General features: G+C 42.6%; 1 protein-coding gene across 2 annotated transcripts in view; it reads left to right on the forward strand.

The window, feature by feature from the left end:
* The window catches only part of AFF2 (ALF transcription elongation factor 2), a 376,659-nt gene that overhangs the window by 308,942 nt on the left and 43,633 nt on the right, over positions 1-24,084 (forward strand). The window lies entirely within an intron of this gene.

Consider the following 24,084-nt stretch of genomic DNA (forward strand, 5'->3'; position numbering starts at 1 on the left):
ACCGCTTGCTGAGAGAGGAGCAACAGCGGTTCGCTCAGGGCTTACAGCAGGAACTCGAGATCCTGAGGGGGACTATCAGTAACCTTCCACTGGCAGCGGCAGCCCCAGTTCCGAAAATGACCAGGGCAAGCCACTACCTTCAGAAGATGGGACCCTCGGATGATGTGGAAGCCTATCTTCTCACGTTTGAACGCACGGCACAGAGAGAGGGATGGCCAGAAGCTGAGTGGGCTGGTCTAATCGCACCCTTCCTAAGCGGCGAACCCCAGAAGGCTTACTTTGATCTAGAGCCAGCCGAAGCTAACGTCTATGCAAAATTGAAGTTCGAGATCCTCACCCGCCTCGGCGTAACCACAGCTGTTCGCGCCCAAAGGTTTCACGCATGGTCCTTCACGATGGATAAAGCCACCCGAAGCCAGATGTATGACCCCATCCACCTCGCCCGGAAGTGGCTACAACCCGAGATCAACTCAGCCAGCCACATCGTGGAACGGTTGGTCATGGACCAGTTCTTGAGGAAACTTCCCTCTGCCTTACGCCGTTGGGTCAGTCGGAGTGACCCCCACAATGCGGATGAGCTTGTGGCCCTCGTAGAAAGGTACAATGCAGCAGAAGAGCACCCGCAACCCACAGTCGTGGAGCAACCCCACTACCCGAGGTTCCAGGACTCTTCCAGAGACGGTAAAAGGGTACCGGGGTTAAGTGGCGCTGAAGAGCGGCGACCACCTTCACGCAGCACCAGCAACAGTGGTTCGCACACTAAGGGCAATAGCCAACATGGGGAGCCGGGAAAAGGCTCTAAGTGGGACACAGACTATGTACCTAAATGTGTAAATTGTCATGAGAGGGGCCACACAGCAAAAATCTGCCCACTAAATGATGAGCCCATGCAATGCAACAGCGTGGAACCTTATTCGCTGTTGTCCCAATGTATGGGCCCTAGCCCAGAGGACCCCTTGAATAACCATCTGTGGGCATTTGTAAAGGTTAATGGTAAGAGGGTTCGGGCACTTCTTGACTCTGGGAGCATGGTCACACTAGTGTCCGAATACCTCTTGCCCATTAAGAAGAAACAGGGAAACAGTTCACAAAGAGTGGCAATTTGTTGTATACATGGGGATAATCATGAATATTCCACTGTTGATGTTTTTTTTGAAACAGAGTTTGGTTCTTTAGATTTCAAGGTGGGTATTGTACCCAAACTGGCACATGATGTGTTAATAGGGACCGACTTTCCCCATTTTCTAAAAATGTGGTCCCCCGCTCAGAATAGCACCCAGAGTTCAATAGCGGACCATAACGAAGTATTAGAAGAAACAAATCCTTTCCCTTTTTCAGAAATGGAGGTTGACGAGGGCCCAAATAAGAAGGGGGAAAAGGAGGAGTGCTGTAAAATTCCCTTCCCCATCACTACTTTGGTAGGGAATACCCCAAATCAAGATGTTGAGCAGACACTTACCACCCCAGAACCGGATAAGACCCTCGCTGACCTAGAGGTCAGTCCCGGGAGTTTTAAGAAGGCCCAGTGGGAGGACCCCACATTAGCGGTAGCAAGGGGAAATATACGGGACCAGAATAGTACTCCTGGCCAACCAGATAGGTCACTTGCTTACCCCTACTTCGAGGTAGAGAACGACCTAGTATATCGGGTTGATAAAAGGAAATCAGTTACAACTAAACAATTGTTGGTACCACGGACATTCCGTAACGTAGTATTACACCTCGCACATAGTCATCCATTGGGGGGACACCTAGGGGTTGAAAAGACAAAAGAAAAGGTTCTCCGAAGCTTCTATTGGCCTGGGGTTCTGGCAGAAATTACGAATTATTGTTCCTCATGCCCAGAATGTCAGATCACCGCCCCGTTCAAGGCGTACCGCAGCCCATTGGTACCCCTTCCCATAATAGAGGTACCATTTGACCGGATTGCTATGGATCTAGTAGGACCCCTAATAAAGTCTGCTAGGGGACATCAGCATATATTGGTAATATTAGATTATGCCACCCGATATCCGGAGGCAGTTCCCCTACGTAGCACCTCAGCTAAAAACATAGCAAAAGAGTTAGTAGTTCTGTTTTCCCGGGTCGGGATTCCTAAAGAGATTCTATCTGACCAGGGAACACCATTTATGTCCCAAGTAACGAAAGAGCTATGTAAACTCCTAAAAATCAAGCATCTCAGAACCTCAGTCTATCATCCACAAACAGATGGTTTAGTGGAAAGGTTCAATAAAACCTTAAAGAGCATGTTACGGCGGGCGGTTGATAAAGATGGGAAAAACTGGGATTGTTTGTTACCGTACCTGTTATTTGCCATTAGGGAAGTTCCCCAATCATCCACAGGCTTCTCCCCGTTTGAACTATTGTATGGCCGACACCCAAGGGGCTTACTGGATATAGCCAAAGAGACTTGGGAACACGAGGTTACCCCTTACAGAAGTGTAATAGAGCATGTTGCCCAGATGCAGGACCGCATTGCTGCAGTCCTACCCATAGTGAGGGAACACATGGAGAAAGCTCAAGAAGCACAGAGGAATACATATAATAAGGGTGCTAGGGTCAGAATGTTTTCTCCAGGTGATAGGGTACTAGTTCTGGTTCCCACCGTGGAGAGTAAATTCCTTGCTAAATGGCATGGGCCATATGAGGTCTTGGAAAGAGTGGGAGAAGTAAATTATAAGGTAAGACAGCCAGGTAGGAGGAAACCTGAGCAAATTTACCATATAAACCTACTCAAGCCCTGGAAAGATAGAGAAGTCTTGTTAACCCTAGTACCCCCAGGTCCGTCAGAGAATCAAGAAACTGACCCAGAGGTTAGCATAGCTGAAACCCTGTCTGTTCATCAGAAACGAGAGGTTCAGAATTTAGTGAAAAGAAACAAAGAAATCTTCTCTATACGGCCAGGTAGAACTAGCGTAATTGAACATGACCTAGTCTCTGAACCGGGGGTCCGAGTTAACCTTAAACCGTACCGAATCCCAGAGGCCAAAAGAAAGGCTATAAGTTTAGAGGTTAAAAAAATGCTAAAACTAGGTGTAATTGAGGAATCCCAAAGTGGGTGGAACAGCCCTATAGTCTTAGTCCCAAAGCCAGATGGTACAACAAGGTTTTGTAATGACTACCGGAAACTAAACGCGGTGTCAAAATTTGATACTTATCCTATGCCCAGGGTAGATGAACTTGTAGAGAGACTGGGCAAAGCCCGATATCTCACAACCCTAGACCTAACAAAAGGGTACTGGCAGGTTCCCCTCACAGAAAGGGCAAAAGAAAAGACAGCCTTCTCAACCCCAGACGGCCTCTTTCAGTATAAGGTGTTGCCTTTTGGCTTACATGGAGCTCCCGCCACATTCCAAAGAATGATGGATAAAATTTTAAAACCACATGCTCGGTATGCTGCCGCCTACCTGGATGATGTGGTAATCCATAGTGAAGATTGGCAATCCCACCTTCCAAAGGTCCAAGCTGTGCTTGACGCAGTCCGGTCTGCTGGACTAACTGCTAACCCCGCTAAATGCACTATTGGTCTGGAGGAGGCCAAGTATCTGGGATATTCTATTGGCAGAGGTTTACTCAAACCCCAAACACTCAAAGTGGAGGCGATACAAAATTGGCCAAGGCCAGTTACAAAAAAACAAGTAAGGACCTTTTTGGGGTTAATTGGGTACTATAGAAGGTTTATTCCCAATTTTGCAACTAAGGCAACCCCACTAACTGACCTCACAAAAGCAAGAGGACCGCTAATGGTAAAGTGGTCCCCCGAAACCGAACAGGCCTTTAGAAGCCTGAAAGAAGCTCTCTGTGCCCAACCAGTGTTGGTCACACCTGACTTCTCCAAAGAGTTCGTAGTCCAAACCGACGCATCTGAGGTAGGGCTGGGGACGGTACTCTCCCAGGAGTCTCAAGGTGAGGAGCACCCCATCCTTTATTTAAGTAGGAAACTAAATCCCCAGGAGAAAAATTACTCCATAGTAGAGAAAGAGTGTCTCGCAATAAAGTGGGCTGTAGAGACGCTCAAATACTACCTGTTGGGGAGAAAATTCCGGTTGGTCACAGATCATGCACCCCTTACCTGGATGTGTCAAAACAGGGAAAAGAATGCTAGAGTGACCAGGTGGTTCCTAAGCCTACAACCCTTTAAATTTTCTGTGGAACACAGGTCAGGGCACAAACATGGCAATGCTGACGGGTTGTCAAGGATGCACTCCCTAATATCCATGGTCGCTCATCCCTCGAGGTCTGAGCTGGGGGGGAGGATATGTGACAGAAACCAGGGGATGGTAATAAATTCCGTATATAGGGCTCCCAGGATACTAGACAGTTTCTATCCTGTTTGGCCTGGGAGTGCAGCCTTATAATACATACACTCCATCCCACAGTTTGGCAAGCGCTGGAACTGAGGGATGAGAGTTCCAGACCAGAGTTTGTCTGCTGCCTGATTTCTGTCACCTGTCATGCTAATTAGGAATCAGGTATGAAAGACTGATTTCCTGTTTGCTCTGGTCTCCCCACAAGAGCCAGGAGGCTGGAAGGCTGCTGAACTACAGAGGGGAGAAGCCTCTTCCCCAAACAGGTTCAATCTTTCTGTTCATTTGTGTAAGACTGCAAAAGTACCTTGTTTTGTTGTTGGGAGTGGAAAAGCCACTTCCAACCCTGAGTCAGGGATATCTAAGTTAAGTTATCGCTCAGGTGAGCAGCTTTTGTTTTGATCTGTTTTCTGTTGTATGCACTGTGGCAGTCTCAGTGCCTGGGACTGAATAAACCAGGCATAGCCTGTTTAAAGGAACAGTACGTGACGCCTCATCATTTAACCTACCCTAAAAGACCGTGTTCTAAACAGTCCCGGACAAACGACGGAGCCCCGGAGTAAGCCGTTTGTCACAATATATATATATATATATATATATATATATATACTGTCATTAAGGTTATGGTGGGTAAAAAAAGTGACAAAAACCCTCCACAGTAAAGCATAAAGCAACTGTAAATATTACTGTATGTTCATTTGCATGTCTTAGACAGGTCTGCAACCCTGTCTTTCCCCATTGTCACCCAGCATACAGTGCTTCCACTGCAGCAAGGGATTCTGGGAAATGACATGCAAATGAGCACTCAGTGCCACCTTTTATCTCAAGCTCGTATTACACAAGCCAATCCTCAAGCCAATGCATGCTGTTTTAAACACAGCTTTTAAACAGAGGCTGGGATGAGATGCAAAGCCATTAGACCTACTCACATACATGTTTCAACCTTGATGGGTATCATCAGTGTGAGGCTGGTCTTAATGGCAAAGCAGGTTTGAGACTAGACTAGGTATACGAGTAATACGAGCTTGAGACAAAAGGTGGCACTGAGTGCTCATTTGCATGTCATTTCCCAGAATCCCTTGCTGCAGTGGAAGCACTGTATGCTGGGTGACAATGGGGAAAGACAGGGTTGCAGACCTGTCTAAGACATGCAAATGAACATACAGTAATATTTACAGTTGCTTTATGCTTTACTGTGGAGGGTTTTTGTCACTTTTTTTACCCACCATAACCTTAATGACAGTGGTGATTACCTAGTCTAGTCTCAAACCTGCTATGCTGCGCGCCTTCTTTGTAAGCAACTGCGTGCGGATCACCCTGAGAGACTGCGACAAAGACTCCTCGGGCTACTCCATGTCCCGCCTCCTACTCCTGCCGCTCTGGAGAGTACTGGGGTGGGACAAGTGGGACAGCTCCATCCCTTACAGCTGGCGCACGCCCTGGTTCTACAAGGACGTGAAGAAGTTTGTGAGGCAGAACAGTCTGGAGGGAGTAAAACCAGACCTGTGGAAGCCCAAGTTCATCTACAAAATGATCAGGGCTAAAGACATCATGGAATCGGTCCCAGGTCTCCACCCCAACACCTTTGGAACGGTGTGGAGGAATGTGGCATCGAAAAGACTAATGAACAAACACAAAGACATTGCTTGGCAGGCCATACACGGGGGACTCCCTGTGAATGCGGACAAGTACCTGAGTAAACTCAGCCTCGTGAGGCACTGCCCCAGGTGCAACCCAGTAGAGGAAAGCATCATACACCTCTTCTGGAACTGCCCCTTTGCGCAGGCCTTGCTGCGCGCGCTGGACACTGACTTAAAGGACTGTATACCGAGGAAGTGCATCACGTACTACTCGGTGTTCCACGGAATTTTCACAGGAACACACACAGAGAACGCAATCGAAGCCGGTTGGCGTCTAATGTGCTGTTTCAAGGACGTTTTACTATTCGCCAGGGAACGTTTGATCAAGGGGAAGAAGAGGATGTCGGTACAGGACTGTCGCAGGCTGCTCCACAGCCTGCTCAAGGACTATTCCATCTTTGACGGCCCTGAGGAGGAGGACTAAACACCCCCCTCACCACCCCCCCCCCCTTACTCCCCCGCCCCAAAAGTTTTTCTGTGCAATAAAGTTAGAGATAATGTGTGTATGATATGTCATGTCTGTGGTGCGGTGCATACGTATAAATGCACTGCACCGCCGTGTTCGTCACAGTTTTTTTACTTTTGGGGAAACCATTAATAAAAATGTATGTGAGTTGTGTGGGATATGCACTGCGCCGTTGTTAACGTCGCGGTTTTTTTTCGTTTGGAAAATGATTTATGTACTGTTATAATCTTGTTGTAAAGATTCGCTGCATAATAAAAGAATTTTCAAAACAAAAAGTATGTGAGTAGGTCTAATGGCTTTGCATCTCATCCCAACCTCTGTTTAAAAGCTGTGTTTAAAACAGCATGCAGTGGCTTGAGGATTGGCTTGTGTAATACGAGCTTGAGACAAAAGGTGGCACTGAGTGCTCATTTGCATGTCATTTCCCAGAATCCCTTGCTGCAGTGGAAGCACTGTATGCTGGGTGACAATGGGGAAAGACAGGGTTGCAGACCTGTCTAAGACATGCAAATGAACATACAGTAATATTTACAGTTGCTATATATATATATATATATATATATATATATATATATATATATATTATCCCAAAACCCACTCGCCCCCCCTCAAAAGCCCCCCCCGCACGACATTTACCTGCGGAGGGGTCCGGTTGCCGTCTCCTGACGGCATCTCCCAGCCTTCTGCTGTCTTGTCGCCTTTAAAATCATGTTTTTCTCATTGCAGCACTATTAAAAATGGCTGCCATATGACACCGAGTTGCCATGGCAATGGGACGCTGTGTCATGACAATGTCACGCGGTGCTGCATAACGTGACGCCGTGCGAAATCAGGACGCGTTCCCGTTACCATGGTAGCGCGCCGTCATATGACGCCACACGCCATTTTGAGTAGTGCTGCAGGAGAAAAACATGATTTTAAAGGCGACAAGACAGCAGATGGCTGGGAGAAAAATATGATTTTAAAGATCAAGACGGAGAAGACCGGTGACTCCGCCGCAGGTAAGCAATCGACAGCGGCCACAATGCAGTCGCCCCAGGTGACCACATTTGTCGAGCCCTGTGTATATATATATGTGTGTGTGTGTGTATAGATGTATGCTCAATATTTGGATAAATATTGTAGCTATATACTGTATATGTATTGAAAACATTCTTAGCTATAGAAGTATTAAAGACTACTAAAAATTGCATTGTTACCCAAAAAGGCAACAACACAAATTCAGCAAAGTACATCACGAGTTAGCCAGTAGTGTAGAAGGGCAGAAATTAAAATTGCATACTTAATTAGGCATATTAATTAAGTACGTTCATGCTCAGCAGACCTGAAATAAGTTGTGTGGCTTGTAATTATGCAATTCCGCATCTATTGAAACTATTCAAAATTTGCATGTTATGGTCTGGACATGCGGGATGGACTTTATAATACAGGAACCTGCATATCCAAGTGAGAAAGGGCTGTGCACGTCACACAGCTACTCGTTCTTCCCCCAATGTTCCTTAAACTTTACAGGTGTTAACTCAATTGATACCTGGAATTCTGGAAGACGTATTAAGAACAAGCAAAGTTACATGATTTGCATCTGCTGTGTTTAAAGGTTTCACCCTAGATTATAGCCTCCCTGCAGTAGGTTGCAACCCCATGCTTTGCACGAGGGGTTAAAGTGAGTTATTGCATTTATAAGGAATACATGTCGAGCATGCCCACCAACTCCACAAAAGTGTGAAAAACAAAAGAAAGGGAGATGGAGGAAATTGAGAATTTGAGACTTCAGTAATCATAAGATTTCATTTCAAGCCCCATTAAGAAACACAAGGGAAAAGAGGGAACATAAAACTATGTGGCTTTCAATTCCTAATCATTAAAGATCGATAGACAGAGAAGGGAAGCAAAACACAGATAATGTTAAAAAAAAATAACACTGCCGCAAGGTTAATTTTGCCTAGCACAACATTTCCTGATATTGAATTGCCCCCTTCTATTCCTGACGGAATCGCTCCTGCGCTTGCAGTAATCGCGGCTGATTTTATTGCAAAATTACCTCTGGATGAGGAACGGACTCCAGAGAAAACTTGTATGGCTACAAATAAGCTTCATGTGCCGATGCCATGTTACCCAGTTCTAGCTCCCAATCTGTCTGTGCAATCAGGCAGAAAATTCATTAGCAACCCTTCTGGCAGAATAGAAAAATAGGCATACTAAGGAAATTTAGTTTGCATTGTTTCCAGGACTAGTTGGATAACAGGTCCGTAATCAAATTGCACCTTCTAACATTAAGCAGTGAAGATGTTATTAGGAGTGGCAGGCAGCTTTGGGATTTTACTTGGAGACGTGGTGTAAAACGCATGAACAAGCGAGTAAATATAGGCTATTAAAAGATATCCGTGTTGGAGGAAGTCTGGGCAGGAAAGTTTTATGCATTCACAGGCATTGTGTTAGTCATGTTTCAGTCACTATTTATTTTGTACAACAAGTTCTTGTTTGTTTATAACTGCTGTCTGTAAATTAAAGTAAATGAATAATCCTATTTATTATGCGAGTGCTTTGGGGATTTAAATGGAGCAAGTATTCCAACACTATATTATTATGATACAACATCAATTTGGCACACAACTGGCCATCAATGTCATTCTAGATGCTCAACCATTATGAGCAGTGGTTGACAAATCACCAAAAAATCTACTCGCCACACAAAAAAATCTACTTGCCACCTAGTACCAAACGTGTGCTGCTTGGGCCAATATTTACTCGCCCGGGGGTTAAATCCACTCGCCCGGGGCGAGCAAATGTATAGGTTTGTCGAACACTGATTATGAGCATATGAAATACATTTTTAATGGGTCAAACAAATAGTGAATAGGTGAAATTAATCTTTCACTCATAGCCTGACTCGCCTTACAAATTACAAATATAATAGAGCACATACAAGTGGCAAACATTCAACGCAATGTGGACTCGTGTGAATGTAATTCAGGTGCCGTATGTTAACTTTCTGCAGATATCTATTTTTGGAGGATCAGTACGCCCTTGATCTTCAAAGTCACAGGAAGCTACCTGCAAATTATTAGAACATGTTGGACGGAATTCATCGCAGGCAGTCAAAAACCACTACAACCCGAGTGCTATTTTCATAATGAAGTCCGTCAATTATCATCATCACCCAAAAAAAATCGAGATTGAGAGCTGATAAGTGGCAAACTTAATAAAAATGGAATTTATTCATTTATTTTTCAATACAAACTGTGCGGAGAGTTGTCGATGAGCATAGAATATTTGTTTAACTTCATAATGCAGGAAGGTCGTGATTATCATTAAACTTTTCTTTCAAGATCCTGTACAGTTGTTTCAACTATTTTTCCATCTGGATTCGATTTAAACTATCAAGATGTTCCCCTATTGAGCTTTAAAAAAAAAAATAAACCAGTGATAATTCTGGATGAAGTGGCATTTCTAACTTCTCGCTAATGTTTATTGCTTTCATTCCATTTTGCAAAGAGGAGTAAAGAACACTTTTGTATCAATCACGATGAGCATTTTTAAAGTCAAATTACCTGGCACATTGCTAAGTACGTTGCTGTTTAACAAGCAAGTATTGAGCTCCTGCAAAGAAGCAGCAGTTTGGTTCCCAATAGGTGTCAGTGAAATGATTAGATATATTGAGTTTTCATGTCATTCAAAGAAATGAGAGTCTCGGCTCCAAATCTAATCTGTTATCTCAATTTTCAAGAAGGCCTGCCATCACGTCTAACAGTATCTTCATAATTAAAGTGCAGTTACTATCAGACCGTCTTCTGTTCCATGTATTATGTGCTATCCATTAAAACCCTGTTCATTCAAATGACACAAAAGATAGCATAACCTCAACGCAATTAATTGGCCCCTGCAATAAAGAGAATTAGCTTTGATTCAAAGACAAAGTTAAGTAAACAGTGTGTTTGTTGGAGTCATTGCTACAATGTAAATAATATCTGTAAACTAACTTGTAGCGTTATGGATGTGTTACACAAAATGTACTAAGCACACAATATAATTTTATGTGTTTACTCACCAAACGCTATTTACTGTGTGGCGTTTGTACGAACAGCGGGTTTTCAGTTACAGAGGAAAAAAAATTGATACCACACTGCATGAAAACCTCATGCGAACGTTTACTGCATGTTAGTCAAACCACAATTCAATGTGACTTGTGTCTATTTTGTTTAAAACAAGTGTGTGTCAAATTATGCTTAATTTTACGAGAAGAATTTCTCTGATTGCAATCAAGTCAGGAATCTATCATTTTGATTTTGAATAACATTCAGCAAGTCCAGAGCTATTAGATTTGGCAAGAAAGCAAACAGAGTGCTGGAGGTTGGGTGAGTGGATGAGAAGGCCTGGGTAGGATAATGAAGGGAGAAATGTATGAAATTGCAAAAGCCCATATGGAGACAACAGGGAGGTTTCTCTTCCTGCTTGTTTAAGTGTGTCTAATTTGTCACTTTTAGTTGACGTATTACTATATTATCGTATCGTTTGCTTCGTCTGTGTTCTTAACCTATAATTGGTTATCGATGAGTATTTATTTGACAAAGCAGGTGCTTTCAGAAATGGGCTGTGATGAGAAACCTTAATAGTTTTATGTGACAGTGGCGGGATCTGGAGTGAACGGCTTTGTGGGTTTTGTAGTTATAAAGAGCACTGACAGATAGGCGGCCAGGAACAAACATTATACAAGGCTTAGAGTCAAATTATTATAGTCCGGAGGGGGAGTGAATGGGATTTTCATCCATAAACGTCCCAATCGGCCTCTTTAAAGTACGGTATTTGCCCGATTATAGGGCGACCCTGAATATTTCAGTAGTTGCTGGAAAGAAAAGTTTACACACACACACATACACACATATACACATATACACACACACACACACACACACACTCTGTGTCTCTATGTCTCTGTCTATCTGGGATTGAGCTTCCTGCCACAAGCAACATGGCTGCTTCAGGCTCCCAAGGTGGAGCTTCCTCCGTTTTACCCTCCTACTACATACATCTGACTGCTGATTGGCTAGCAAAGTGGGTGGGACCCGATTATAAGGCGAGTATGTACTTTTCAACTCAACTTTATTGACAAAACCGTTGCCTTACAAATCGGGCAAAACCGCTATATACATTCTACCCTTAATTAGCAATGGAACATTTTAAGTTTGGCGTGCTATTATATTGCTGTTAAATATAATGTTGATGCACAAAAAATGACAAAGGTTCACAGTTTGGGCTAAAACATCGATCAAAATATACTTCGCTGTTTTAATTTCTAACGCAGGTCCGCGTGAGTGCCGTGTCTTGTACATATGCAGCATTTAACATAGTTAGCTAGGACCTTTCCCAGTTTTTGAGAGCACCCATGGCAGTATCCCTAGTGGGATTGCTCCTACACAGGATTTAAATATAATGTTGGTCTATTTCCCACTGCTAAAGTCCGGTTACATTAAATCAGGGGCTCTCAACTCCAGTCATCAAGATCCCCCAACAGGTCAGGTTTTGAGGATATCCCAGCTTCAGCACAGGTGGCTCAATGAGCCACCTGTGCTGAAGCAGGGATATCCTCAAAACCTGACCTGTTGGGAGGAGGGGATCATGGGGACTGGAGTTGAGAGCCCCTGATTTAATGTATTACTGTATTTGTGCTGTTGAAACATATTTTCAGTATTTTTAGTACATAAAATCCTGCAAACTTGGCTGGCTGTTCTTTTTCTGAGCTTCTAATTGTATTTTTTTGTGCAATATTTATTATGAAACTTAATCTTTTCGAATACATTCTCTTTATGAGTTATAACATATATGCCTATGGATCCTTTTGTGCTCAGCAGAGCAAGAAATTAGAATTTTTTTTATTGCAGCAACTGGAAACATGGGATTTTTATGAAGGCATGATCAACAGTAATTGAAGCCTACTTCATTTTTGGCATCTTCCTTCTCTCAACTCTATCCTCTTTTGTCTTTATTCCATCCAACTGTTTTGATGTGGAATTTGTATCAGGGGAAATTGCTCATTCCATTATCACATCCTGCCTTGTTTGCCAATTGTAACTTAAAGGAGCTTGCTGCCTCTCCCCTTCCCCCCCACCCCCCCCCCCCCCCCCCGGACCTTCTCTCTTTTTTTATTACATATGTAAGAATCTGGGAGTCCCCAGAGTAGAATTGTGTTCATTTCAGCTCCAGGGATGCCGTGGTTCCCGAGCTACATACCGGGAAAGGTGCCACCGGTACTGCCTGGGTATTCAAATCCCCCATGTCACATGGAGCCTATAGCAAGGCGAGACGATACTGGTGACACCTTCCCCGGTAAGTAAGGGGGTCACTGGAGCTGAAATTAACGCGTACAGCTACAGGATCCCCCTGCGGGGAGCACCTTTATGCTGTACAAGCAAGTGCTGCTTTTGGTGTTACAATAACCTCAATCCTCAAGAGGTCTCTTCCAGTATCAAGCCAGATGCTTTAGTGATAAACATGAGTGTCTAGATTTTATTTATTTTAATGTGGCTTAAAAGAGAAAATGGAAATGATGTGTAGATGATGAAATGTAATAGGAGACGAGGAAGGTGATCAGTTGAGATGAGCACATTTTCCGCCTAAATCCGATGCAAATTGATCAGTTCCTTGGAGCCATGGATATGCTTAAAAATAAGACCGATGACTTGTGACTTGTGAGGAGGAATTCTACTTTAGTAGTGTCTCCAGTTGTATGTATGTGTATATATATATATATATACACACACACACACACACACACACACAGAGAGAGACGTTTTGGTTTGGTTTGATCTGTGCTGATGTATCGTATTTAATACAATTTATTAACCATATTGCTTTGAGTGCTGCTTCTTTGTTTTCTCGCCTGGGAAAGCATCTCTCTCTCTCTCTCTCTCTCTCTCTCTCTCTCTCTCACTCTCTCTCTCTCTCTCTCTCCTCTCTGTCTCTCCCCTCTCTGTCTCTCTCACCCTCTCTGTCTCTCTCTCTGTCTCTCTCACCCTCTCTGTCTCTCTCTCTGTCTCTCTCACCCTCTCTGTCTCTCTCTCTGTCTCTCTCACCCTCTCTGTCTCTCTCTCTGTCTCTCTCACCCTCTCTGTCTCTCTCTCTGTCTCTCTCTCTGTCTCTCTCTCTGTCTCTCTCTCTCTCTGTCTCTCTCACCCCCTCTCTCACCCTCTCTCACCCTCTCTCAATCTCTCTCACCCTCTCTCACCCTCTCTCTCTCTCTCTCTCTCACCCTCTCTCACCCTCTCTCTCTCTCTCTCTCTCTCTCTCTCTCTCTCTCTCTCTCTCTCTCTCTCTCTCTCTCTCTCTCTCTCTCTCTCTCTCTCTCTCCATACATACAACTGGAGACACTACTAAAGTAGAATTCCTCCTCACAAGTCACAAGTCATCGGTCTTATTTTTAAGCATATCCATGGCTCCAAGGAACTGACCAATTTGCATCGGATTTAGGCGGAAAATGTGCTCATCTCAACTGATCACCTTCCTCGTCTCCTATTACATTTCATCATCTACACATCATTTCCATTTTCTCTTTTAAGCCACATTAAAATAAATAAAATCTAGACACTCATGTTTATATATATATCCACTCAATGTTTCCTCCAAATAAATTAGGTACATGTGCTGAAAAAAGGAGCAAACCTGAGGTACCCTGGGAGATATACTAATGACTATGCAAAGTATATTGAAATGAGTCACATCATACTTCCTAAAAGGGAGTCCATAAGAACTATACTGAGTTGACAAGCCTAAGCCAGCCACTGACTGGAATGGTGCACTGGCGTCAGACCCAACAAGATTAAAACCCAACAGCTACTCTGGAAATCTGCTTCACCACCCCCACCACCACGCACATAATATGTTTCAGATATTCCAATCCGACTTCGGATTTTTAAGAATCCGAACTGGGATTCCATTTTGAATCTGAGTTTGGATTCTTAAAAATGCGACCAGATTCACCGTTCAAACATTAATTAAAGAGGTTACGGACCTCACAATACCCATTGATCCACTGACCTACCTACTGGCCAGACCAATGGAGAGAATTGACCGGCCAGTAAGGAAGTTAATCTCCTTCATTCTTACAGCGGCAAGATGTGCAGTGGCAGCTTCCTGGAAGAAGGTAGCTCCCCCCTCCAAACAAATGATAAAAAGAAGGGTCAGTGAGGTAATGCTCATGGAAAAATTAACCACATTCCTTAAGCAAAAAACAACAGCCTTCTATGGAGTCTGGGAACCATGGCTGGTCCTATAGGTGGAATATAGTGGTTGCTCGGACTGGATTGGTGTGTGGGCGAGACACTCTGCGGCAGGGGTGGAGGTCAGGCTCCCCCCCCCTTTTTTTTTCTTTCACTCTCTATCCCCCTTCTTCTAGCCTCTCTCCCTTGATCTCTTAAGGGATTCAGAGGCCTCGCATTTTGTGGCGATGCCCTCTTCTATTCTTTCCCCCTCACATTATAAAATATCTCTGCACAGTATTAGGCTATGTACATTGCATTATGTATGTTTATTGTTTATTTGCCTAATAAAAACATTTGAAAAAAAAAAAAATGCGACCAGATTGGATCCAATAATGGATTCTTAAAAATCTGGTCGGATTTTTTAGTACCCAATCCTCGGACGGATTTTGGTGTGCGAATTTTTTTGGACTATAAAAAAAAAAAAAAAACAGGAAAATCCGGGAGTTGGATTTTGACAGGTTCGCCCAATCTCTAGGGATCAGGGTCAATAACAAGATATGTATAAAGGTGTTTATATCACAAATATAATTTTGTTTCCTAATTATTACTGCTTGATCAACCAAAGATTTGATGTAAACGTTGAAGTTGCACTATATTTTCATCATTCATTACATTATGTGTAATATATCATTGCGTATGTATGTGTAATAAACCCCTCTTGAAATTCCGGTATGTTAGTATAGTTTGGAGAAATCAAACACGATTTGCCTACAGTACATTACATAGAAATCCATTTATTGAAAGCCGATGCAAACATATCTTTGGCGGTTCATTTTTTTTTCTTGCATACTTCATTTTATGAAATAGCGAATAAACCTGGCATCAGTTTTAGTAAGTCAATAACCTTGAAAGTGTAATACGATGGGCAAAAGTAACAATAATGCAGTTTATGGTAAAAAGCAATTGGAATAGAGGCTGCTACTAAAAGATGACTATTTAAATGAGAAGAGGATCATTATAGTCTAAGGCATTTTGTTTAAAAGAAGAGTTCATAATATAACCAGACAAAGCTTTCTAAGAGGAAAGACAAAATTGCACTGCAATTTGTACTTATAGCTCTGGCTGTCAATTTTACAAGAATTTAAAGTTTATTTCCCTCTTACTTCTGTTAAACAATATAAAAAAAAGGTTTGTTCAAACATACTAGGTACCTGTCTCCACATTGCTGAAGTTGAATAGCAGCATTTTAAGTGAGAGTATTATTATTATTATTATTATTATTATCAGTGGTCGTCAAATCACCAAAAAATCTACTCGCCACCTAGTACCACACGTGTGCTGCTTGGGCCAATAGGAGCTCGCCATGATGTTAAATCCACTTGCCCGGGGCGTGCAAATGTATAGGTTTGTCGAACATTATTATGTATTTATAACACACCAACATATTCCGTAGCGCACTACAATATTCGAAACTAAATCCCAAGTAGGAAAAAACATTAACACACATTGTTACAGTAGGTAAAGAGGGTTGTCCAAGGGAGCATACAATTTATAAGGAAGGATAAGTGCTAACATAAGGTACCGGGGGATGAGAAGGTTGGTGTGTTTCCGATAGAAGTAAGTGGGATTGTGCAGAGGTAGAGCTGTGAGAGCAGATAACGTGTGATGGAGTTGGCATTGGGGAAGCAGTAAGTGGGATGTGCGGAGATAGAGCTGTGAGAGCAGGTGATGTGTGAGGGAGTTGGTGTTGGGGAAGCAGTAAGTGGGATTGTGCGGAGATAGAGCTGTGAGAGCAGGTAATGTGTGAGGGAGTTGGCGTTGGGGAAGCAGTAAGTGGGAGTGTGCGGAGATAGAGCTGTGAGAGCAGGTAATGTGTGAGGAAGTTGGCATTGGGAATCAGTAAGTGTGAGTGTGCTTAGGTATAGCTGTGAGAGCAGGTAATGTGTGAGGGAGTTGGTGTTGGGGAAGCAGTAAGTGGGATTGTGCGGAGATAGAGCTGTGAGAGCAGGTAATGTGTGAGGGAGTTGGCGTTGGGGAAGCATTAAGTGGGAGTGTGCGGAGATAGAGCTGTGAGAGCAGGTAATGTGTGAGGGAGTTGGCATTGGGGAAGCAGTAAGTGTGCGTGTGCATAGGTAGAGCTGTGAGAGCAGGTAATGTGTGAGGGAGTTGGCGTTGGGGAAGCAGTAAGTGGGAGTGTGCGGAGGTAGAGCTGTGAGAGCAGGTAATGTATGAGGGAGTTGGCGTTGGGGAAGCAGTAAGTGTGAGTGTGCGTAGGTAGAGCTGTGAGAGCAGGTAATGTATGAGGGAGTTGGCGTTGGGGAAGCAGTAAGTGGGATTGTGCAGAGATAGAGCTGTGAGAGCAGGTAATGTGTGAGGGAGTTGGTGTTGGGGAAGCAGTAAGTGGGAGTGTGCGGAGGTAGAGCTGTGAGAGCAGGTAATGTGTTAGGGAGTTGGTGTTGGGGAAGCAGTAAGTGGGAGTGTGCGAAGGTAGAGCTGTGAGCACACACACAGACACAGACACACACACAGAGAGAGACACACAGAGAGACACAAGGAATTCACAGTTACCATACATATAGAAGTGCAAATAGGTCAAATGGGGGGGGGACGGGGGTGTGCCGCACACGTACGTTCTAAGTCAAACTTTTTTGCGTTTTGTCACTGAAATTGTATTTTGATTTTTTATTAAAAATATCACAAAAACAATTTCTGTGACAAAACACAAAGAAGTTTCACTTAAAATTCGCATGCTCGGCACACACACTTTGTTTTATTTTTCCGAATGTTCAACCATTATAGAAAAAAAAAAACCCCACAAAAATAGTGGAAAAAAATGAATCGGTGGATGAGCCTTTTTGGGGTTGCGAGTCACATTTCATTAGGATTTGCGTTGGGTACGCTATTTCTGTTTTGGAAGACTCTTCCGTGTCATTGGAGAGCCTTCTTAGACAGAACCAAACCGTACTTTAAGATTTCTCTTTGCAAGGGCGTTGTTATGGGAAATGTATCAGCGTAACAGAAACATGTTCACAGAGCTGCGAATTTAGTGATAACGGGAAATTTCTTTTGGCATAAGCCAATGTTGGCGTCCGCCTCTTATAATACATTGGATTGTAAACCCGTTCATGCAGACTACGATTAGTGCATGTTATTATAGCAACTATCATGTAAACATGTTTATTATATGTTGCTGACTATTATCCCCTAAGTTTTTCTGCCCAGCAGAACACCTTAGTGTTTCATAAATAATAATAGTTTCCTTCTGTTTTAAAAATGTATTTATCGGGTGTACTTTTATTTCTGCGTCCGCAAGTCTCCCAGTATACCACTTAGATTGTAAGCTGTCCAGGACAGGCCCTGCATTTGGCTTAGGTGGTCACATACATGCTGCTCTTACCCCCACTGCTTGTACTTTGTTTTCCCTGTATTGTAATTTTGTAATTCTATTCCTTCGTAAAATGTCCTAGGAAGAGACAGGAGGATAACATGATTTGCTAAGATCACATGGAGTGTAAGTGGCCCAGGCAGGAATTGAACCATAAAACTTCTGTTTTAAAAAGCAGGTGACCAGCCGATTGGGTAAGAGACCCAATGGGAATACACAGCATGTAACTGTATTTCTAAAAAATACGGCCATCCAATTTGACTTCTGGCTGCATTATAATGTAATAATTTCAAGCATTAATCCATCTAATATACTGGCTTGTATGCCATGAATGTAGCAAAATAATAGTTTAAATTTGTCCTGGACCTTGAAACTTCTTCCGTCACCAAAAAATAGCTTTTTTTCACTGAAAGTTAATTGGCTGTCAGAGTGCCTCTTTGCGGTTTCCTGATATTCCTATTATGACCATGAATATTATAATACTAATAGATCATTTTCATATTTAGCGCATGTTAGTTGTGTTGATACCGGTATTTAGCCCCCTTCTGCACTGATTTTAAAAAGTCTTTACTATCCACGTGCATTGGTGCAAAGTTATCTCTGTGATGCTTTAATTCACTCTGGATCTAGGTTTTGGCACACAATAGAATATGCAGTTTAGTTCTGAGCAAGTGAATTTGTGCTGCCTGATTTGACATTGCTCCATAGTCTATCTTCAAATAGTCATTTAACAAGTGTTTTTTTTTTTCTGTTCATGAGCTTATTCAAACACAATGCACACTGGTCAACATATGAACAATATTCTCAGGGAGACTTATCAGTAAATGGGGGAGTTTTCTTCATCTTCCCTTGACTTGCATTGGGGTGAGAGAAGTTTCTTTTCAGGGAAAAAAATAGAAATTAAGTTTTTCATGGAATGAAGTCATTCTCATAAATAGGAAGAGTTGGCCAGTAGGATACACTGGCCCTTATCCTGTAACGTGTGATAACGCAGATCCGGTGCTGTCGCATGAAAAGCCCCAATTACTTCAACGTTGACACCATGACCCATTCATTTCAGGAACAACGTCCAACTAATCACAAACATGTAAAGGTCCCCAGTCGGTAAAGATTATTATTGCAGATTACATAGGCGGAACTCGATGGACATATGTCTTTTTTTTCAACCTCATCAGCTATGTAATTATCAAATGTAACTATGATCATCAAATTTGTGCTATGAAGAAACATGCATTTGCCATTTCTTTGTTAAATCCTGCATTTCCAGTAAATTACATGCCAGAAGATATTTATCAAAGCAAGTAGGCACTGAAAAGAGCACCTTTCATGCGCCCTAATATTTAGCTTTTTCGTTAGATATTTTCTAACCCAGAGATCTAAACGCATTAAATATGTACATTTTTTTTTGGCTGGGAGTCTGCTTCATGTGTCTTTCTGATGAATCTGAAAAGCACATAAGGTCCGTAGGGCAGTGTTTCTAAAGTGCAAATGAGGCACACAGTAGAATATTGTCTAGGAGACTTTTCAAATTATTTATGTTCCTACAGCGCTTATTATTTCACTCTCTACTATAACAAGGAAAATATGTACCTACATCCCAATCTCTTCTCACAGAGGAATGTCAGGCGGCATTGATCATATTTACAATCTGACATGTTGAGTCCTAGTTGTCTGATCACTGTTTTTATTGGATTTATTAGTACTTGTCATGTATGATGGGGGATGAGATTGTCAAAGTAAACTGAATTGCTAACAATTGTTGGGTATTGATTGCTTACTGCCAAACTGTTCTGTCTTTCTGTATGCTGGGACATGACAAGAGCTGTTTTTTTTATGTAGTATACATCCTATATTCTAGAGCAGGAGTGGCCAATTCCAGTCCTCAAGGGCCACCAACAGACCGGATTTGCAGGATATCCCTGCTTCAGCACAGGTGGCTCAATCAGAGGCTCAGTCGAAGACTGAGCCTCTGATTGAGCCACCTGTGCTGAAGCAGGGATATCCTTAAAAATGACCTGGTAGTGGCCCTTGAGGACTGGAGCTATAGACCATGCACCATTTTAGTAGCCCTTCTTGCACAATCTCCAATGTCCTTCTGGAGATATGGTCTCCAGAATTGACCTCTGGGTGAGGTCGAATGCATTATTGTGTGTGTTATTCGATGTTAACAGGGGTTATACCGTTTCCTACATTAGTAGTATCCTGCTGGCTCGCCCCATTGCATTGTTACAGTGCTCGCCTACTTTGAAGTCAGCTGAAAGGATTACTCCCAGTACCCTTTCCTCTATAGAGTTGGCATTATACATTATATTACATTATGACAGTATAGTGCCATTAATATTATATTGTGATTTAGAATTTTTGTGATCCGAGTGCATTATTTTGCATGTTTTGGCATCAAATTCTAGTTTCTACACTCTTGACCATTAGTCTATTCCAGGGGAGGTTCAACTCCAGTCCTCAAGCCCCCCCACCCCCACCCCCAGCAGGTCAGGTTTTCAGGATATCCCTGCGTCAGCACAGATGGCTCAATCAGTCCCTGCTTCAGCACAGATGGCTCAATCAGTCCCTGCTTCAGCACAGGTGGCTCAATCCGAGGCTCAGTCTTTTTTGGATTAAGCCACCTGGGTTGAAGCAGGGATATCCTTAAAACGTGACCTGTTGGTGGCCCTTGAGGATGGGAGTTGGCCGTCCCTGCTAGTATTATAAATATGTGAAAACATTTTGAAACAAGACCTGGAAAGTAATGGCAGCTGTAACATGGACATAGAGCACATACACTGTACAGTACATATCCATTGTTAATTATTTGAAGGGGCTTTAAATACAAATATGTTATAAAAAAAATCTGATATAGACACTACTGCAGACAAATATCTCAGGACACATTTACAATATTTAGACTTTAGCAAGCTCAGCTTTCAATTCAAAATGAATGGCAAGGGTTTTATTGACATGCACATACTGTGAGTTTGAGCTGAAGAGACGGGCACATTTCCAAGCTGGAAATGAACTATGTACAAATCAATGCGTTATTGGGATATGAAAGATGCCATTAATATGCTGGCATCCATTAGTAATACTTTATGTATTGTACATGTGTCAGGTGTTGCTTTTGTAGTGCCGAGCCTAATTGCTTCTTGTTCAGTGTCCCTTAATAAAGACAGTAGGCAATCTGACTAATTGGGATCACTGATAACATTGAATAGCTGTGCAGCTGAAATATTCAATGGTTGTGTATGATTACCCAGCACTAATGGAGACCAATATATCCTCTGCCATATGGTCCTACAGACATATGAAGTGCACCAGAGAAATTAACAATCAACATAAGATGCATATTACATGTCTAAATGGACCAAAGTTTCTACATCTGTATGGTTTATCCTAATATGGTACATTAGGAAGTAGCATAGTTTTGCAGTTACAGAACCTTGCACTCAACCCCTATAAAGAAATCTTCACAGATAACATCGACATTGTCTTACACAAGGCCTTAGCATTCTTTCCTGCGGTGTAATACATCTGCTTTAACTCTGCGCTTTACAATAGTGTCATATTAAATGTATTTGAAGACTTTGGGAAATCGGCCTTAAGCATTTCCTTATCTCCTTATCTCCTCGTGTAATTGTTGTAGTCTTTGTTTTGTCATCATTTACAAATCTGCATTGTCTTAGGGGGAGTTAAGGGGTGTTCTGTGAAACTGTCACTGGGAGGATACAGTGTTGGCTTTGGAGGAGAAGGCAGGTGCTTTAGCAGTCCCAGATGAGCTATGTACAAGCTTGTACAAACAGCCTCGGAATCATGCCTGTTTGTTATTCATACAAGCAGAGTTTAAAACCATCTGAATTCCACAGTTCCCAGAATTCAGATGGCGCACAATGGCTCGTAATGAGCAGCACCTGTGCTTACCTCCATTACAGTATAGCTCTGAACAACAGAAAGAAGGGTGTCAAGATTTTCCCAATAACAGGTTTCATTATGTCTTTCGTAATTGGATTCAAAAGGCACAAAATCTCATTTTGCAACTTGTTCGAAAATGTTGTAGTGAGAGCCTGGCATTTTTTCAAAGGGAGCACTCTGCATACTAGAAATTGCAGAGCAGCCAACTGCTAGCAGCTGAGCAGCCAAATTGCAGTCAGAATGCTTGGCAAGTGACTCTTCTTTATTATTTCAGTAATTGAATTTCTGTTAAGTATGGTGTGTAATTTAACATCCAAAGTTTATTTATTTATAATGCAATAGCATGTCAGCAGTAAAGATGTTATTTTGACACTTATAATGGAAGTATATGATTCCCTAATACTACCTAATAGGCGCTGAGATATCAAAATGTCTTAATATTGGTAGACAATAGCAGAGTTAAATAGAGCCAGAGTCATTAACCGTCGCAACATATATCTGCTTGGTGAGAGTGCAAAGGGCTATTTGTTATAGTACTTGTAGATTATTTTGCAGTAACACATTGCGTTGTGCAGTTGTATCGTTTGATCTACCTCAGTGTCTCAAGCAGAATATTGCATTGCTATTCCCCACATCACTGATGGTGTTAGTAGGCATTCGTGTAAGGTAATTGCCATGTGCATGATGTTTTCTCGAATCATCTGCTAATATTGTATAATATAGTGCTGCAAATATTCCAACATGGGATGACTTAAAGCAAAGATCACCCTGGCACTGGCAGGAACTATATATATATATATTGGGTATATATATATGGTATTTTATTTTTTTTAACAATATTTTTATTTACTTTCAGTTATGAAGTACAGAAAGTAAAAAGGGAATGGGATGGGTGGGTAGGTGGATATAAAAATAAAGGGTACAGGGTAAAGGAGGCACAAGTAGCGTTACACTTGCAGCATACAGAGTATCGCTGTATGACATTATTAGCGCAATAGTACAATACCTTATATATCGTTTCTATATAGTGCAGAGTCTTGCGTCTTTCCCTGCTCCTCTCATCACATACAGCCATGGTTCCCAGACGGCCATGAACCTCTCTGCAGATGAAACTGTTTTTAATGGTTTGCCACTTAACTGGCAACAGTGATCGATGGACTTTCCAATTACTATTCCTTACATCCAAACATATTGACAGGAAAGTGGAATAATACTGCCACACACACTGCATAATGCTACCACTACAGCAATCTGATCATGCTCCCACTATAAAGGAAGAATAGGCAGAGAGAACCTGTCGCGGCCATTTAACCCTGGCACTGCTGCCACTTTGAGCCCCAACGACAGCAATTCTGTTAATGACACAAGCCACAATACATAAAGCATGCACGTAGAGGGAGAGCAGGAGGATTCGGTGGAAGAGTCAGTCTGGGTTGGATAAGACACTGGCATAGGATGGACAATCATGGTATCACCACATTCTATTATATCATTGTCAGAGTGCTGCGATTTGACATTGCCTTTGTATGCAGCTACAAATACAGTGCTCACCAGTAACCGCCTATGTTCCTGTTGCTGCTGTAAGGTACAAATTAAAGGAATGGATGGTTCCAAGTCCATTTGTTTGACCACAAATAGGTCGCGATATACAAACATTTGAAACATTTCTGCGTTTAGAAAAGTATCAAGCCATGTTAACCCTGTGTTAGTCTTTAGAACTTTCTGTAGCGCGGGTAGCAGATGTTACTGTGGATTACAAACTTGTTGAGTGATAATTACTGCATAATACGTAGAGTTTCATCGTTTTATATGTAGAGTTTTATAGTTTTCGTCCAGGGGTCTTCAACCTTTCAAGCAAGAAGAGCCATTTTATAAAAAAAAGTGTGTCCAAAATATTCAGAGAGCCGCATGCATGAATATTACACCCCCACAAACACATACATATACTGTACTATACACACTAATAGGTATATACTGTGTAAGCATTAACTCCTGCACTGTCCACGCCGGGCTGCTTTCATGCCCGTGTGCGTCATCATAAAGAGGCCCGGTGTGGGACAGTGTAGGAGGGAGGCCATCAGCTGGGGAAATGCCCGGCAACAACAAGAGACCTGACCACCACTGGCAAAGCCCCCCCCACAGCCACCGGCAGCACAGTGAGGGGCAGAGGCAGCAGCTGGGGAGCAGC

This window comes from Ascaphus truei, chromosome 16 (genome assembly GCF_040206685.1).
Source record: "Ascaphus truei isolate aAscTru1 chromosome 16, aAscTru1.hap1, whole genome shotgun sequence".
Classification (NCBI taxonomy): Eukaryota; Metazoa; Chordata; class Amphibia; order Anura; family Ascaphidae; genus Ascaphus; species Ascaphus truei.